We start from the raw sequence: 17,214 nt of genomic DNA, 5'->3' as shown, positions 1-17,214 counted from the left end.
TAAAGAAGCATGATATAGATTTCTCTACGCCTCTCTGTAGCATGGAAGTGGAGCACGCTACAACAGAGGATTTGCAGGAGCTAAACCAAGTACTCTGCGAGAAATTAGAAGATAAATGAAGGGAATAGCTGGTGAGGATACAATAAAGCATCTATTTGAAAGACAATATTTGAACTACATCGAGTGCGTAAATGTGGATTATAAATCTACAAGGAAGGAATCATTATATGATCTACAACTTGATGTTAAAGGCTGCCGAGATGTATATTATTCATTTGATAAGTATGTTGAAGTTGAAAAAACTTGATGGTGATAACAAATATCGCGTAGAGCAATATGGACTTCAGAAGGCAAGAAAAGGTGTTCTTTTCCTCGGTTTTCCCCGTACCACAACTTCAGTGAAGCGTTGAATATGATTTCATGCGAGACACAATGGTCAAGATAAATGATCGAAATGAATTTCTACTTCACTTGACTCAGACAGAGACAATGGCAAATATCTCTCTCCATATGCTGATAGAAGTGTGCGCGATTTATATACTCTTCATAGTGTTTTGGTTCACAGTGGAGGTGTGCTAGGTGGTCATTGTTACGCTTTCATTAGACCAGCTCTCTCAGATCAGTGATAAAAGTAATTTCTGCAAAATGGAGACACGTGTTGAGCTTAGCAAATTGCAGCTGGGTGCATTCATTAAAGGACAAATTTTAGTGGAAAACCGTTTATTGAAAATTAGTTTTTGATTCAAAGGGCCAGCGTAAGGTGAAGAGTCACCGTAGCAGAAAGATAGGAACCGATGGTATATTTTTAACTGCAGTTGCAATTCTAAGGGTCTACACTCCAGATTCTATCTTTTAATTGGCCATCAACAAACAAATGTAACGTTGCTCCTTTTTAGAGCAGACCTTTCCTATTCTCATGATTTTAGGTGAAACGACCCCTATTCTCAAATCGATTTGTTTTCCCATTCCTGAGTCTATTTATTGTATGAAAATTATGTGTAAATGGTTCTGAGTTCTGAGAAAAAGTGTGGGAAGAGAAAACCCAGCACTATCACTATACAGTTTTGACAGAGAAATAATTAAATGGTGCAGCTCTGATTTATAAGATTCTTGCGGTATGAGTTTTGGCATGTGTCTTTTTTTTTTTCTATTTCATATGTATCCTGTGATGTTTTGCAGTTCATTCATGATCGTTTCCAGCTGAATACTTTTAAGTGAGAAAGGTAGAATTTAGTCATTGCTCTGCCTTGAGGAAGTGTTCAGTCTTTATGTGTTTTCTTCTGCCTGGAAAGGATTCATACATTAATGCCCTTTTCAGCCTTCTTAAACAGTCTTTTCACCCCATTTAATTTCAATTCGATTGCTAAAATCTCATGCTTATCTCGCCTTATGAAATATCCTGTGCCTTTGGTTAAATCTTTGCTCATGCTGTCCTTCTCCCACACAGCCCAACAACTTAGTCATTAAATCAAATATCCCTCATTCAAATTCATTTACTAGCCTAAAATCATTTCCCATTTTAAGTCATCTCGGACTCTATTGATCATTTTATTGAGATAGACCCGGAGAGAGCCCTCTCCTGTCCTCGTAGGGCTAGCTACGAGGCTGAGCTTGGTTTGATGTTGCCTTGAACCTCGCCTTCCTTCAGCCTGAGGCAGATTCAAGCGCTAACACATCAAACATAGCAATCTTTGTTGATAGGGCTAACAAAACAACCTTAGTTGAAAATATGAAAGAAGTGATAGTAGTAGAGAAATGTATTATGGCCCTAGAAAAGAAAAATGTGATAGAAGAACAAAGATCTAAGAAGGTGTATTTCAAAGAAGATCCCAAGAAAAAACAACCGAAAGATCCATTCGATTTAGAAGGATTACAAAAAGTTTTGAAGACCATGTCTAACGAGATGGTCGACATTAAGAAACAAGTAGCAGAAACTTCTTCTAAAAATCCGTACAGGCCTTTTAAAAGAAATCCTTCAACTGATTCCAAACCCCCTAACGCAATCACAAGTGCTGAATTAGAAGAAGAAGAAGAGGAAATCGCTACCGAACAACATACCGATGAAGAGGAAGTTGTAGAGTTACAAGGTATGTGGGATTTCATCCTCCCAGATGAAGAGGATCAAGAGGCATTCACGGTCAGTACTCATAGCAGAAATCAACTTGATCCTCCTCAACCTACACCTAAGCCAAAGAGCTTAAGCTCGATGACTAAGGAAAAAGTTGCAGCCAAGAAAACATCACCTAAAGCGACTCAAACCAACCCAGTCCAAACAGACACATCAACTCCATCTAAAACGCTAATCGTTTTGGATGAAATGGAGTATAATATCATAGAAGATATGAAAAATACTAGGGCCAATATTACTCTTTTTGAATTGAGCAAGTTAAAACAGTAGCAAAAAGTACTTTTGAAAGAATTACATGTTGTACCAGTTGCACCTTTACTAGCCGTTGTAATCTCCGAAGCTTCCCATGACATGGGAAGACCTCCAACTAATGCGATGAATAAAGTTGATACAAATGATATTGCCTTAATTGGAGGAAGATTGAGATCTCATACTCCCCCATTTCTCCTTACTTATGAAATTTTCAATAAAAACGTGCATAATTGCTTAGTCGATTCTGGAGCTTCATCGAATATTTTACCAAGATCAATATGTGCAAAATTGAACGTTCAACCATAGAAATCCATTGTGCACATAGTTTAGCTAGATTGATCGCAAGTTGAAGTGATTGGCGAATTAAATCAGGTTACCATAAGGTTGTCATCCAACCCAAAGGTATGTCAAGTTATCGACATTTTAGTTGCTGATATTCCAGAATTTTATGGCTTAATTCTTAGCAGAGACTAGTCAGAAAAACTTCATGGATACTTTGCAACTGACTGGTCGCATATGTGGCTCCCTTACAATGGTAAACCCAACCAAATAAAAGTTGAACGCGAACGACATCATAAATAAATAGTAACAGAACTCGAGGGAGAAAATGAACCAGTAGCATATAATTCTAACATCATCGGCAACTATTCAGTAGATTTTTTCCTAGGAAACTTTAATGCTCATACTTCACCTTACTTAGAACATTCTGTTTTATCTCAAGTAGAAAATTTCTCTCAAACAGATAGTTCTAAATGTATTAATTCTATAGATAGTCCTGTAAATAAATCTTTGTTTTGGAAACTATTTTTTGATGGTTCTAAGTCTAACGAAGGAGCAGGAGCAGGGTGTGTGTTAGTAAGCCCAGAGGGAGATAAAACTATGCTAACTTGTAGACTCGAATTTGATTGCACCAACAATACCGCAGAATACGAGGCTTTAATCCAAGGACTATACAAGGCAATCAGATTAGACGTCAAATACCTTCAAGTTTTCGGAGATTCTGAAATTGTAATCAGACAGGTACGTAACACTATACACTGTTTATCAGGTCATTTAAAGCATTACCAATATTTAGTTCAATATCTGACTGAACACTTTATAGCATTTAATATTTCATCAATTCCTAGACTCTAGAATGCTAGCGCAGACCTCTTAGCCAACGTAGCTTCCAAGATCATTCCTTCAGAAGATTTTAGCCCTGACCGATTTTCAATTGAGTTAAATTTTAGACCATCTATTCCTGATAACATTACCAATTGGAGGATTTTCAACAACGATCCTGATATCGTGAGTTTTCTCACATCTGAAGGATCCTACACCAATCAAATAATTGACGAAGACCAACATGACCAACAATTGCAATAGGATAGTACTAACAATGCTATACCTAAATCAATAGTCAAATTAGAAGACCTTTATGATTTGAAAGATCGATTCAAAAGATCTACCAATTCAAAACTCCAAAGTTCAAATTTGAATTATGAATTAGTAAATCTAGGAACTGAGGCCAAATTACAGAATATCAACCTAGGCATTGGCCTAGCCCCTGAAGAAAAATTAGCGTATATTTGTCTCTTGAGACAATACAAAAGTTTCTTTGCTTGGAATTATGATGAACTCAAAACATACGACACCTCCATCATCCAACATACTATCCCAATGAACGATAATGAAAAACTTGTCCAACAAAAGTTGAGAAAAATCCATCCCAATTTAGAAAATCAGATCAAAACTGAACTCACTAACTTATTGAAAGCCAAAATAATATTTCCCGTTAGAAATTCTAAATGGGTCTCCAATATGGTGCCTGTTAGAAAGAAAAACGGAGATATTAGAATCTGCATTGACTTTCGAAATCTTAACAAGGCCTGCCAAAAGGATAATTTTCCTTTGCCCCCCATGGAACAAATACTGCAGGCAGTCGCAGGCTCAGAATTAATGTCATTCTTGGATGGATTCTCAGGATACAATCAAGTGTTGGTACATCCCGATGATCAATTAAAAACTACATTTAGAACTAAATGGGGCACATACGCATATCAAAAGATGCCATTTGGATTGATTAACGCAGGTGCCACATTTCAGAGAGCCATGGACATCGCATTCAAGGGGTTAGTTAATAAATCAGTGGTGATCTATTTGGATGATATAACTGTGTATTCCAAGAAACGAAACAACCATCTCAGAGATTTAAAACAAATCTTCCAACATTCTTTAAGGTATGGGATTTCACTTAACCCGAAAAAATCCTTTTTTGCGTTAAGTGAAGGAAAACTCCTAGGATTCATAGTGTCAAAATCTGGAATTCACATTGATCCTGACAGAATCAAGGAAATTTTCGCAGTACCCTTACCTCACAACAAGAAAGCCATGCAATCTTTCCTTGGCCAGATTAACTTTGTAAAGAGATTTGTTCTAGACTTTTCAAGAATCGTGTCTGCTTTACAAGCAATGATTAAAAAGAATGTAAATTTTAAATGGGGCCAAGACAAACATGAGGCATTCAATCTGATCAAACAAGCAATAATTAATGCTCCATCTTTAGCCACTCCAAATTTTTCCGATCCTTTTATTTTGTATACATTTGCCTCGGATAAATCATATGCTGCGATACTCACTCAAGCAAATCAAGAAAAGGTGGAAGCCCCAATTGCTTTTTTCAGTTCCAATTTACAAGGAGCTGAGTTGAATTATTCAGATGTGCAGAAATAAGCTTATGCTATTTTCAAAGCAATTAAATATTTCAGACCTTTTTTACTCAAAACACATACCAAAATCATAGTATCATTTCCAGCGGTAAGAAATCTTCTAGTACAGAAGGATGTGGGTGAGAAAAGGGCTAATTGGGTTACAGCCTTGCAGGAATATGATGTAGAAATCAAACCAGCAAATATTGTAAAAGGTCAAGGCTTTTGCAAAATGCTGGCAGGAGCATCGCTAATGTCCGAAAATCCATCTGCAGAGGTACAAGTGTACGAGGTAAGCCTAAACGATGTTGAGTCATTATACGCTGATATTATTTATTATCTAAAGAATGGATATGCTCCTTCAAATCTCGACCATACCAAGAAAAGAGCTCTAAGGTTAAAAGCCAAACAATATCAACTCGTGAATGACGTTCTTTTGAGGATAAATTATGATTTTGTTCTCCTTAGATGTCTTGAGAAATCTGAAGCTGAAAAAGTCTTGCAGGAACTCCACGATGGGCCAGCAGGCGGACACTACGCTGGAGACGCTACTGCTCACAAAATTTTACGCGCAGACTATTACTGGCCTACATTATTCAAAGATGCACATAACTACGTAAGGAAATGTCAAGTCTGTCAAACTGCTGCTGGGAGGCAAAAGAAACCATCCTTGCCACTGCAACCAGTTAACATTGAACAACCTTTCGATCAGTGGGGATTAGACGTAATAGGTGAGATCGTTCCTCACTCTTCTAAGAAACATAGATATATCCTTACAGCAATAGATTACTTTACTAAATGGGTAGAAGCAGTTCCACTCAAGACGGATAACACTGAAAATATCATCGAGTTCATAGATCAGTTCATAATCACCAGGTTTGGGTTGCCTTTTTCTTTAATGTTTGATAATGCATCATATTTTTCGGGTAATGCAATGACTCAATTTGCACTCAAAAGGGGTTTCAAGATTAAATACTCTGCCAATTATTACCCACAAGGGAATGGGTTAGCTGAATCTAAAAATAAGAACTTAATTAGAATCATTAAGAGAACCATTGACCAAAATCATAAAAATTGGCATAAGTCTTTAATATATGCTTTATGGGCAATAGAATAAGGCAGAAAGCCTCTATCAACACTTCTCCCTTTAATTTAGTTTATGGGAAAGAAGTGGTTCTTCCAACATATCTGGAGATTCCTTCTTTAGCCTTAGTTCAATATATTGATGAAGCACCAGCTTCTTCCTTACAACTAAGGCAGGAGGAATTAATTAAGTTAGAAGAACAATGAAAACGGGCTAAGATAACTCATGCTCATCACCAAGCATTAGTAAAAGCCTCTTTTGATTCCAATATGATATCCAGAAAATATTTTCAAATGGGAGATCTAGTTTTAAAATGGGACAAGGCTCATGAGGAAAAAGGAAAACATACAAAATTTCAAAGAATGTGGCTTGGTCCTTTTCAAATCATAGAAGTCATAGGTCCGTCTACCTTCATGTTACAAGATTTAACAAGGAAAAGAGATTCTTTACCTGTTAATGGTCAGGTTCTTAAAAAATATTTTCCATAGAAGATCATTCTTCTATTTTTGTAGAAGTAATTGTTTTTATTTTCATAATAAAACCAGTTGTAAATGGTTACATTTGAGATTCACGAAAAAGACACAAATTCTCTTCTAGATTTTGTTTTTTCACTTGTATAAATAGAATTCTTTTTGAAAAATTAATCATTACTATTGAAAGATACAGTTAAAGACTCTAGACCTAGAAATGATATTAGTTTCAACTTTGTAAATTTTGACGAAAAGCCACCTTTAGTTAGAAATTGTTTTATTTCAGTCCAATGAAAGGTATCAATAACAAAATAAAGATTCTCTGTAGAAAGGCTCTTTCCAAAAAACTCTATCATTGTCGTCCAGAGCTGTCTTAAGGAAACAATGACTTCCTCCCCATCTAGGAAACTACAATATTCAGAGAATGATCCAAAGATACACTTTAACTTAAAGAGTAAGAGGTCTCATCACGAGCCAACTTATCATGATCATAGATATTATAGCTTGTTGACTTTGCCATTAGTGCATACCACAACAGGGCAATGACTCAAGATTGTTGCAATCAAAAGACAAGGGGTCTCATCACGAGCCAGCTTGTTTAGCAAAATTATAAGTCAGTGAATGACTGTGTCATGAATTGGATACCAAACCAAGACATTGTTCTTTAAGGATAAAAATAAAATGAAAGCAAAAGTGTGGAAATGGATTTTTCTTTGAAAATTGTAAATTTCTCTAAGTAGGATACAGGATCATTGCTGGGTAACAGGTAACCCTGTCGAAGCTATAAATGCTTGCTAGCAGCAGAGGCTCTACCTACGACAAATGAGCATATTTAAAACAGATTTACAGAGAAGACTTTGTTTTTATCTTTATAAGCCAAGTAATGACTGATGTAGATACAAAGGCTAGCTTGAGGGAGTAAATAATCAAAGCTAGGAAAAAGAAGAAACGAAATATCATTGATAGGCAAAAGCATAATGTACCTAGTCTTTCTATAGTAAAGTTTAATTTTCTGGAAAATTTTCTATTTTAGAAGTTTTGAAAATTCAAAAGAGCAACAGAGATAACTGGTTCTCCCAAGTGAATTGCCAATTGTTGTGGCCAGCAACAACCCCCCTTCTTATTTAGTATTATTCCTAATGCTAAATAAGTGGGGACCCTTAGTTAAAAAATTCAAAAATCAATTAGTGCTTAAATCTCCTTTTCGAATAAAACTTACCATCATAAACTTAGGAAATCCCCTTGGAAAATCTAAAAATCTAAGTTTTATGATAAGGTAAGACAAAATCTTTCCTTAGGAAATATCACATCGTAAAAAAAAGATTACAGGATACCACCTTATGAGCCGAATTCCAACATTGCGAGATCGCGATATGCGATAATAAAATATCACATCACATACATTAAGCACAACTTGTATTAAAACATCTTAAACTGCCGATATGCGATGATGCATATCGCAAATCACATTTCGCAGAAAACAGAATAACAAAGATTGTCATATATCACGTTCCTGCAATCTGCGATATTGCGATATTGCAATTTCGTGATATCAGCGACAATGCGATAATGCGATGTCACGAGCGATCAACTCAGTGATGTTATGATTCTGCGATGTTGCGATCTGTGATATTCCGAAGCAAATCGCAAAATCGCTTCATCGCATATCTTTCGGGCGCGTGGTTTAAAAAAGTATTTTCCATAAAATGACACTTGGTTATGTGCTTTAATGCTAATAAATGAGTTAGTTTCCAATTATTAATGGAATATGGTTTTGTGCTTATCGAAAAATCATCTCACGTAAGGTGGTATAGTTTATGCATCTTCGGCATTTAAAGCTTTCCCATCACCCTTCCTTGTCATTATTTTCACTTCACTTGTGAATTGCAGGAACGAAGAACAGAGAACGATACAAAGCAATACGCAGGATAAAATGGGAAAGAAAAGCAAAGCTCCGAGCTCTGAAGAGAAAGAAATGGCGCCCTTGTATACAAACACAGCCTGTAACAGAGACACAGGAATTGCTACGTGGGAAGGCATGTATAATCTTCTTGAGGAGGAGAATCCCAGAGTAATGGAAGTTATTGCTACTGTGGGCTCACATAGTTCTTCTGAGGCATCCATCACAGAGCTAGCTTGCTCATTCTTGCACCGGATAGCAGCAAGGCCCAAAATTCTCCCATATACAGAGATGGTTAAGTGGATACTAGACAACGTTGATATCAGAAATAGACAGTTTAAGACTCAGGGTCAAGAGCTTACGGAATTATTATTTTTACAAATTTCTAGCTTTATATCTGCTAAAGGGAAAAAGCGCAAAAGGCGAAAAAACGCATCAAAGAAGTCCGGAGCAAGAAACATAGGCAGTTTCCGATGTGCGATTAGTGCCTAATCGCGCATCGCTGAGAAAAATTTCTCGAAAAGGAAAGCTGCTAATTGCCCAGTCACCTGCAAGCCCCGAAAATTGCAAGAAAGCAACGATAGAGACAAATTGGAAGCAGAAAGCTCAAGAAAAGGCAGAAGCAATCCAAGGGTTAACCTAGTTGAACTGGGATTATTACTGGGCATACTTCGTAAAGCCACATAGCGAGTGGATGACTCTTAAGTGTATTATTAATACGGCCGAAAAAATGGTGTCAGCTCTTGTCGATTCTATTTTCTCAGCCCAGCTAAAATCGGATGTCGGCCAGCCGACTCTTCTCAAATAGATGCTGCATGCGTGCGATTTCAGGGACCAGATACATAAGTAGTTTCAATTTTAGATTCAATTTTAGTTTTAATTTTGTTTTATTTTCCTGAAATGAGGATAGTCATTTAAACCACATTCTACATTTTTGTAATAATCTATTTTTAGATTTAGTTAGTAGTATTTAAACCCTTCTCATGCATTTAGAGAAGGGTCCTGAAATTTGTCAAAAACTTATCCCCATAACTTGCACTTATGTACCCTCTGAGGAGGTTTTGATGAATGAATGGAACATTATTTATTGATATTTGCATTTGATATCTGCTACTAATGTTGCACTTTTGTACTCTTAGTGGATGTTAGATTAAGAAGAGATAAATCATTATCGCTTGAAGCTCATGAGTAGGACTAGTTATAAATGGTACTTCTATCTCTTAACTATTTCTGCCCTTGTGTTAAAGTGATTTTCATTTTCAGTTATTTATATATTGATGTATGAATGCCTGAGTTATCATTTGGCACTTTTGTACGGTGATAGCTATTTATTTATGCTTAATGTATGAATAGCTTATTATGCGATATGTTTTTCACAACTGTTTCGTCTAACTTTTTATACGAAGTGGTTCATCTTTATTGAATTCTTTTCTCATAACAGTTGAATGATCTTTATTACCAGTTGTTATTTGAAATCATTTTAGATCGCATAAAAGAAAGGTTACACCCCGGGTTAGTGTAGACTTAGATATTTCTGTTTATTAAAATGCAATTTCTATATTATTAGATTAGAGTTAGAGTAAAAGTATTCCATTTAGAAACTATTAGTAAGAGAAATATCAGTCCATCACACACACACACACATAAATTGGGAAACTGGTCCCATATCTCCAGTCAGACCCACTATACCAAACGGAAAAGGAGCTGCTAACCAAGGTCCGGACCGGGTGGGTATCCCCCTTGTTGTAGACCCAATTTTCGGGGCTTCAACATGGCCCAACAAAATCTAATGCCCAACACTCAAAAGGTTCCATCACCAGCTGTGGATGCAGGGGCATTTGATCAGATTGCCCAGGGCGGCCCATCCTTTGGCAGTTATCGCCTGCCTGAGCAAATTTCTTAGCATCCTTAAAAAAAGTGGGCCAGTAGTAGCCTATCCGTAGAATTTTATGTCCAATTCTGCGGTCTGCAAAGTGTCCACCGCAAGGTCCTTCATGGCAAGCTTTTAGGATATCATAAATTTTGTCCTCCCTGATGCCCCTAGGGATGTGCATATCAGCCCCTGTGTGGAAAAGATATTTGCCAATCCAGGAGAAACGATTTTTGCGCTACACAATCAATTTCCTTTCTCTGGACATTAGATGTTTGGGTAATTTTTGCACTGCTAAGTAATTCGCCACATCTGCATACCATGGTGTTTTTATGGCCACAACAAACAAATGTTCATCTGGGAACTGATCCTCCACCGCGATTGTATCGTTTGTTCTTGGTACTCAGGAGAGGAAGTCTGCAACAAAGTTCTCCTTCCCTGGTCGATCCCTTATAGTTATGTCAAATTCCTATAAAAGTAGTAACCAACGTGTCACTCTTCCATTTGTGATAGGTTTTTTTGGCTAAATATTTAATAGCAGATTGGTCAGTATACAAAAAGACAGGATATCCAGTTATATAGTGTCTAAATTTGTTTATAGCATAAATAACAACTAGAAACTCTTTTTCGGTGACTGTATAGTTCAACTAAGTAGGAGTTAGGTTTTTGCTGATGTAATATATAGAGTAGGGTTTCTTGTATTCTTGGCTAAGAACAACTCCAATAGATGTATCTAATGCGTCTGATGAAATCTGGAAAGGTATATCCTAGTTCGGACTTGTAATATTGGTGTTGTCGATACTAATCGTTTAAGATCTGTGAAGGTAGTGTCACATTTATCAGCCCATATAAAATCAACATTCCCTATCAAGACATATAAAGGTGCAGAAATGTGCGAAAAATTATTTATAAATCTATGATAATATCCGGCAAATCCCAAAAAACTACGTACGTCTGTTTGAGTGTAGGGGGTAGCTAATAAGAGGATTACATGTATCTTTGTTGCATCTACCTGAATTCCAGCTGCTGAAATGTAATGACCCAGAATCAGGCCCTCTGTCATCATCATATGACCTTTCTCATGACTCAAGCATAGCCTAGTAGTAATACACCGTTCTAGGACTTTCTCCAATATATGCAATGCTTGATCAAAGTCATCCCCGTAGGGTGTAAAATCGTCCATGTACACCTCCAATCCTTCTGTTAGCACCTAAATCTGCCTTAGGCTGAAGGAAGGCAAAAATTAGGGTAACCACAAACCACGCTCAGTCTGGTAGCTAGCCCTACCAGAGCAGGAGAGGGCTCTCTCTGAGTCACACTCAGCAAATGGATAAGAAAAATGGTCTCAGATGACTTACAATGCGATGTTTACCTTAGGCTAGTAAGTGAAAAAGGATTTTGGAAAATATTTTTTAAGTGACTGAACTTCTGAGATGTATATGGGACTGGCGCTCAGCAAAGAACAGAGAATTGAGAATGAAGGCACAGATTATTTCGTGAGGCAAGGTAGGCAGGAAGCGCAACAATTTCAACTTAAGGTGACATGGAATGGAAAGATTGTTGAAGATAGGGAAAAGGGCATGGTCGCATGAATCCTTTTCAACAGAAGAATAACACTGCACATGAAATTTTCCCACAGGCAGAGCAATATAGATTGAATTCTACCTAATCTCACTTAGAAAATTTCACTGAAATGAAACATGAAATGAATTATGAAACATAACAAGATACATATGGAACATAAGAACACATTTGCTACACTCACAACCACAAGAATCTCATGAAACAGAGCTGCTTCCTTTCATTAATTCTCTGTCAAAAATACACAGTGCAGAAACAGAGTTTCTTTCCCACAGTCTCTCAGAAGTTACAAGCCAGCCAACCCTTTGCAAATAAAATGCATACAATATATAGAAAGTGTAGAGAAGAGATGGAATGCCCAGGGGTTGGGAAGTTACTCAAATCATTTCGAAAAGGAAATGGAGAGCCAACCATCAGCTACAGGTGTAGTGCTCTCAAGCATGACATTTGGCTGGGGTGACCCTTTGCATTCTTTTTCCACTTGGATAGATGCCCACTTCGAGAGAAAATTCTTTAAAAGGCATCCTTGGTGCCAAAAAACCAAAGAGTAAATGACCGGGCCCACTTGGAGAAGTCGCGACCCGAAATTTCGCGAAACGGGAGCAATTTGGCAGTTTTTTCCCCTGTGCACTGCGCCAAATTCCCTATGCGTCGTGACACTTTGGAGCCTGTTTTGCGGCACTTTTATGTGTCTAAAATGTCCCCAAGTGGACTTTCTGGAAATCCTGTCCTGTCTAATTTCGAACCCAGCTTGAATTTCTGGATTTGAAGCTAATTTTCCCCTCCAAAGCTTCATTCTCCCAAGACTGCTTTCTGTGTGTCCAAAAGGTGGCAGAGAGGCCATTTTTGGGTGTTTTGTGCCCTTTAGGAGACCCAAAACTTGTCAAAATTTCTATCCCGGACACCAGTAGACATATTTTTTGATGTTGAATCCAAATATGCAAGCCGTTCCTTGATTTGATTTCTAGAGTTTTAGCGTCGCGCCAGTGGCGCGGTGCACAGGGAGTAATTTCCTTTTTTGTGCCCAAAAATTTTGCCTGTGACCAAAATTTGCCCAAAGTTTTTGAAATTTGGGCTAGAGGTTCCCTATGAAGTGCTTTGTTGTGCCAATGAAGCCTCAGCCAAGACTCGAAGCCTATCTTGCTCCTTTGCCTCCTTCGCCTCTTTTTCCTCTTTTCTTGCTTTGCTCAATTTTGCCTTTAGGCTCCTGATTCTTGCCTTGGAACTCATGTTGCGGGCCTGGTAGTGATGAGTCAAGCACCTCAGCATGTATTTCTCCCTGTTTTCTTTGTCCAACAGCCTCTCCAAATGCATGTTGACTCTCTCAAGGTTGGACTCCCGGTCTTCATTGATTTCTTGCTCCAAAAAGGTGAGCGAAACTCTTCTTCTTTGAGTAGCTTGGCGCTGCTCACGGATGTTCTCCAGCTCCATGATCGTCTGTTGGTCTTCAAGATGTTTGTTTCTTCTCTCTAGGTAGTTCATGTTCCACTTGGCCCTTTCTAGATCAATGGTCAACTCTTCAATCTCTGATTGCTGCTCTTTTATGATCTCTATAGGCTCCTCATTGGTGGGTTCTGCATCTGTCTCATCATCCTAGAGGAGAACAAACTCAGTCTCTTGCTCACCTGATGGCCCTTCCTCCTACACTGAATCCTTGCCCTTACCCTGCTCCTGTGGTGCTGATGGTGGAAGCGAGGCCCCTTCCACCCCGGGTGGAGATAACACTCGCTTTGCTGCTGCAAACAACGGTCTGGTGCCTTTCGAATAGCCTCTCTAATATGTGAGGAAAACTGGCATGGTGGCAGTCTCATGACTCTCAAACTAATGTGAAGGACTCTCCACCTCACACTCAAACTGATGTGACGAACCTCCTATGTCATGCTCAAACTGATGTGAAGGACCTCCTACCTCATGTTTTGCCTCTGATATCACCGATGGAGCACTGAAGAAATCACGGGAGATGAAGTCTTCCCAAGCAATACCCTGCAATCCCAACTGATGGTCCACTAAAATCCGGATGACAGCAAAATGATACACACTGTTTAGCTGCTGTTGTGGGGTCTTGCGCTGCATGAAGTTTTTCATCTTCTCAATGTTGTTGCAGATAAAAAATGGGAGGCTCATCATCTTCACCCTGGTGAAGTGCATGAGCAAGCGGATGTGATAGGCATAAAGGCAAGAAAACCTCCCCTCGCAACTGAAATATTTCATGATCAATCTCATGAGTGGGGCATACTCGTCTCTCAAAAACCTGAATGGAAACACTCTAGTGAGCTGGCTCAAGTAGTTGTTCTTAATGTAGGGCTCATAGTGATGCCTCTCCACCTTATTTTTCTTATGCCACTACTCCCCAACGTTAGGTATCCCTGTTGCCACTGATATAGCCTCCAGTGTCAAGGTGATAGTGACCCCAGCCAGGACAGGTTGGCCTCCCTGTATATGAAGTGCAAAAATGCGGGCCAACTCATGATGTACTCTGACATTTTCCACCCTTTGGCAAAATTCATAACATGCTAAGTGCTGGAAACAAGACATGGCAAGTGGGCATGCCTGTAGCTCTGTGAGGGTGTTGGGCTCGTCTCTGAGATGTCTGCCACTCAGGTGATGTCTCCTATGGGCCCTCTCTCCTGAAGATGTGTCACTGTGTGTATCCCCCTCATAATCTGATGAATTTTCTGATGCCATCACCGATGCTTGTACCCTGAGTTTAATGCTGCCCTTTGAATCCAATGACACTGATGAATGCTCTGAAAATCTCTTGATCCGCTGACTTCACCGAGATTTGAGATGAATTGCAATGTTTTTTAGGCACCTGGCTGTGTGCGACCGCGCCAAGCCCAGTGCACCGCGCGCCCTGAGTGCATCGCGCCCTTGTGGATTTTTCACTGTGGGCTGGCTGCCAATGCGTCGCGCCCTTTGTGTGCGCCGCGCACCCTGGTGTATGCGCCGCGTCCTTTGGAAACCAGCTCTCCTCCACTCAAACCCTCATGAATTTGTTTTCTCACTTTTCCATTTCTCTCCAAGCTTGCCAAAGCACAAATGATTTTTGTTTTGGGCCATAACATGTATATATAGGCTAGGGAGAGGTGAGTTTGATTTTTTCTTCTTTACAAACCCACTTTATAATGTTTATGTTTGCACTTTTTATTGACTTTAAAACAATCTTCTTTTTCCCTTTTTCTTTGTAATTTTGTCTCTCATGATGAAATTTTCAGCGGTTCTTTGCGGGGACTGTGTGACTGGGCCTCTGGCTTTGAAATCCATGACTGCATCTGAAAATGTCAATTGGCGATTTTCGGAAAATTTTGTCATAGTTGACCTTGTTTGACTTTTCTTCAAAACAGAGTTTTGAAGAAGAGTCGATGTCTCTTCAAGTGATGATGAAGCTTTCTGAACCGCAGCTGTATCGTCAGACCATGACATGTCCCTAGCGAAATGCAGCTGAGTGGATGGAGCAGGACACCTAAATTTGAAATGCACAAAGAGCTTTGATCTCTGACGGAGCGCTGACCAGACCGACTCTAACATTGGCTCCAATGGGGGATGGTATCTCCTTAGAGGTGCCAAGAACAGCAGATCTCTGGAAGAGCTAGATAGTGCCTCTTGGTCCATTGGGCTATGGAGTCATCATTTTGATAAACAACACAAGACTCTGACTTATTTACAAAACTGGAGTAACCAAGAAATTGACTCAAACTTGACAATTGGAATAACTCAAAAACTGACTGTACATACTGAAACCAAACTGAAATAGAAATGGTATTTACAATGATAGTGGAAGTAGTGTTAATAGATCAACAATGATACTGCTTGAGCAGCCGACCATTGATTGGCCCTCCAGGACAGTCTTCCCCATTCATTTCTTTCAGAAGAAAGGCATTTTGACCCCTGTATGCTGCAACCTTGAAAGGACCTTTCCATAGATTTTCGAACTTTCCGTGCTTGCCTTTCTCCTCATTCCTTGCATCCCACTTCAGCACCACATCATCCAATTGAAATTTATCCACTTTTGCTTTTCTGTCATAGATTTTATTTATCTTCTCCTGTAACTTGGATGTGTTTTTGAAAACTTCTTCTCTTGTTTGCTGCAAGTGGATCATTTGATTCAGCCTTCTTTGCATGGGATCTTCCTCACTGCCAGCCTCTTGAAGAAGTTTGACCACCGGGGCAGCAAGAGAAGCGGGAAATACTGTGTCCACTCCATAAACCAGCTCAAACGGTGACATACCAATAGACTTCTTCTGACTGATTCGATCTGCCCAAAGTGCATGTACCAGCCTCTTGTTCCAGCTCTTCTTATTCATTTCCAGCAGCTTTTTGATGATGTTGACCAAAGATTTATTCGAAGATTCCGCCAATCCATTGCCTTGCAGATGATAGGTAGTTGAATGACCCAAAATTATGTGATATTTGTGACAAAATTCTACCATCCTTTTCGATTTAAAAGCTGTTGCATTATCAGTGATTATTTTGTTTGGACAACCAAAGCGAGACAAGATGTTATTTTCGAGAAATGAGATGATTACCGTGTCCGTTGCTTGTCTGGTAGGGGCTGCCTCAATCCATTTTGTGAAGTAGTCTGTCGCTGTAAGGATCCACCTATGTTGTCCGGAAGAGGCGGGATGAATTTCCCCAATGAAATCCAACCCCCACTGCTAGAATGGAGTGCTCACTTCGATAGGTTTGAGTGGCAAAGGCTGTAGTTTCTGTTTTCCTTCAAAAATTTGACACTTATGACAACGCTTTACCATCTTATGCACATCAACAAATAAAGTAGGCCAGTAGTACCCCACTCTCAAGATTTTGTTCACTGTTGACTTCCAAAAAAGATGTCCACCACACTCTCCTCCGTGGAAGTCCTCCATGACTTTCTTTGCCTCCTCTTCCACCAGAAAATTTAGCAAAATGCCACCGGGATCTTTCCAATACAGTGCAGAATTCAAGATACAAAACTTGGCAGCCTTCATTTTAAGTGTTCTTGCTTTGTTTCTAGCCATGCCGGGCAGTGGTGATAGATTTTTCAACACATATATTATATCAGAATACCATGGGGACAAAGAAAACATTTCAGATACCTGAACTGAAGTTCCTTCATCATTCTCCTCGGACAATGCAGCGATCAGATTTATGTCCAATGCATGCAAATTTGATTCAGCCATTAGCTTCGCCAACCCCTGTCCTTTGACCAGCTTTGTAGGCTTTATCTCCACATCGTATTCTAGCAAGGCTGCGATCCATTTGC

Source organism: Pinus tabuliformis, chromosome 2_2 (genome assembly GCF_031772625.1).
Source record: "Pinus tabuliformis cultivar Carrire ecotype Pingquan chromosome 2_2, CPIR1, whole genome shotgun sequence".
In the NCBI taxonomy this organism is placed as follows: Eukaryota; Viridiplantae; Streptophyta; class Pinopsida; order Pinales; family Pinaceae; genus Pinus; species Pinus tabuliformis.
Note: the sequence above shows the minus strand (reverse complement) of the source record.